Source organism: Callospermophilus lateralis, chromosome 14, assembly GCF_048772815.1.
Source record: "Callospermophilus lateralis isolate mCalLat2 chromosome 14, mCalLat2.hap1, whole genome shotgun sequence".
Taxonomy (NCBI): Eukaryota; Metazoa; Chordata; class Mammalia; order Rodentia; family Sciuridae; genus Callospermophilus; species Callospermophilus lateralis.
In genome coordinates this window covers 71,995,653-71,998,299 of record NC_135318.1, presented here as the reverse complement: position 1 = coordinate 71,998,299, position 2,647 = coordinate 71,995,653, and the positions used below count along the sequence as shown (strand labels likewise).

The 2,647-nt window shown below is 45.2% G+C and overlaps 1 pseudogene; it reads left to right on the top strand.

Annotated features, from left to right (window-relative positions):
• Nucleotides 1-1,730: 1,730 nt before the first annotated feature.
• LOC143380190 (tumor protein D54 pseudogene) lies at nucleotides 1,731-2,330 on the top strand (annotated as a pseudogene).
• The last annotated feature ends 317 nt before the right edge of the window (nucleotides 2,331-2,647 follow it).

The following is a 2,647-nucleotide window of genomic DNA, read 5'->3' as shown; positions in this document are numbered from 1 at the left end:
ATGCCTGTGACTTACAGATAGACACCCCATGAATGGAGAGGGGCTGGAAGGTCAGGGGAAATGAGGGAACTTACCCCACATATGTCAGCCTGGATGAAGGGAGAGGAAAAGAAGAAACAGCTTAGGAATTTCCCAGTTCATTTGAAGGGAGGAGGGTGGACCCCAATCCCCAAATGTAAGGTATGGGGGAGGCCCAAAAATCCAGGTTTTTGTACAAGATGTAAGGTCAGGTAGCGGTGACCAAAAGGAGGCAGATTTAAAAAGGCTGCTGATGAGGCTTTATTGAGATTTTGCTCCCAGGTGGAACCCTCAGACTAGCAGAGCATGTAAAAAGAGGGTCTGAGGAGAACTGCATGGGACTCAACCACACTGGAATATTTATTGGGCTTAGGGAAGAAAGGGAGGGCTTGAGACAGGAAAAGAAGTTTTTAGAGTCTCTTGTCTTACTGGGGCTGGTCAAAGGGAGCTGGCTAAGATCCAGGAGATGCACCTGAGTGGTGGTTCTTTTGCTCATATGGGTGCCGCAGCCCGGCTGGCTAGGCAAAATAACCGGGGGGTGATGAACAACTTGTGTAGATTGATACAGCAGGAGTGGGAGCCATTTATTGTAGGACCGGAGCGATATTTATACATTTGACACAGCTTATCTTAATTAGCATAAACTAGATACAGCAGTCAATCAATAAGGAATCTCCACACTTAATGGCTTGCTGGCATTACTTCACAAACCACTCCCCCTGGCATTTTGCCAGGCGCCATCCAGACTTGTTTACAGACCCTAACATTTCTCTGGCAAAATGCCAGGTGCCATCCTGACTTGTTGACAGACTCTAACACATGGGTTGCTTAATCATCTCAAACCAACCTAACAGAAATTTCTCCCTAAGCAGCTCTTTAAGTACATTTTAAAGGACATCTGTTGCCTCCTTTGTCTTCAATCATGTATTCTTAGGAAAAAGTTTTGTTTTTAATGTAGAAGTTGTGATCATTGGGATTACAACTCTAGAATTTTCTAGTTGTATTCCCAATGAATAGCTACTAAATTGCTGATTAAATGCATAAATTTTTCTAATTATCATATATAGAGAATAAATTATAAATCATTTAGAAAATCAATAGCAATAATATTTACAAAATATTTATATTTTTGCCATGTAAATCAGGCTTCAATATGACTAGGATGGCACTGGCCTCTCCTAGTTCATGACTTCAGCCACCTGTATTTGCTGGTACGTTTGAAGCAAAAAAGAAAGGCAATCAGTGTAGGTAAGTAATTGGGATGGATTGCAAAAATGGAGGCTGGTTTAGGTCTGAGAAGTTGGAAATTACCCCAGGGAGATTGAAATGTTAATAGTTCCACAGCCCTTTCTTCACCCTTACCAAGATAAACTGCTCCTGCTCCAACCTATTGCTAAGGTATCCTATCCCAGGTCCATTCCCTGAGAATCCCCAAAAGCACTGAAATCTTTTTCTCTTTTTCCTCCTTTACTCAATAGAATAAAGATTTATTTAATGAGATATAATTTAGGGTAAAGATTCCTTGCATAGACAAAAATAAGTCATTCATAATAGTCTTTGCTAATTAGAACAGGAATCTCTTTAATAAACTATGTGTATTTTATTTCTAAGAAGTAATGCTGGGGTGGGTGACTCCCAGTGCCGCCCCTAGGTTCAAGTAGCGCTAGTGACCCAAGCCCGGATACCAGCTGCGGCCCAGCTGGCATATGAACATGGACTCCACCGGCCAAGATATCAACTGGAATTCTCCTAATAAAGGTCTGTTGTCTGACTTCATGATATGACTGCCCGGACTCCTGCTGTTGAGGGTTTGACGAAGTCTGAGGAGGAGGAGCTGAGAGCCAAGCTTGCCAAGGTGGAAGAAGAAATTGTCACTCTATGACAGGTCCTGGAAGTCAAGGAGAGGCATTGTGGAGAGCTGAAGAGGAGGCTGGGCCTCTCTACCTTGGGTGGGAGCTGAAGCAGAACCTGTCCAGGAGTTGGCAAAATGTGCAGGTCTCTAACGCCTATGTGAGATCTTCTGAGAAACTTGGAGAGTGGAATGAGAAAGTGACCCAGTCTGACCACTACAAGAAGACCCAGGAAACCCTCTCACAGGCAGGACAGAAGACATCTGCTGCCCTGTCTTCCATGGGCTCTGGCATCATCAGAAAGCTTGGAGACTTGAGGAACTCTGCCACCTTCAAGTCGTTTGAAGATCAAGTGGGAACCATAAAGTCAAGGTTGTGGGTGGCAGAGAGAATGGCAGTGCCAGCCTGCCTTCCCTGACAGGAGATGGTGACCAGCCACTGCCGGGACCTGCACCTTTCTAAGCCTGCAGCAGCATCACCTATAGCAAGCACATCCTCATCATCATGACCACAGCTGAGCAACCGGGCCACCAGCCAGGGCAAGCCAGCAGCCAGCTTTGTGGACATTGGTGCCCATTCACACGCAGATATGGCTGCTGCCTTCACATGATTAGAGAGCAATCTTGTGCATAGATGTTTACACTGAAGTCAGTAGTGCTGGGAGCCATCAGCCAAGTAGGTATGACAATCTCCTTGCCAGCTTACTCCCATGCTGTCTAGTGGAAGGACTTCTGAAAGGTGACCTTGCTCAAGGACCAGGGCGGTTTAGCATAATAGGA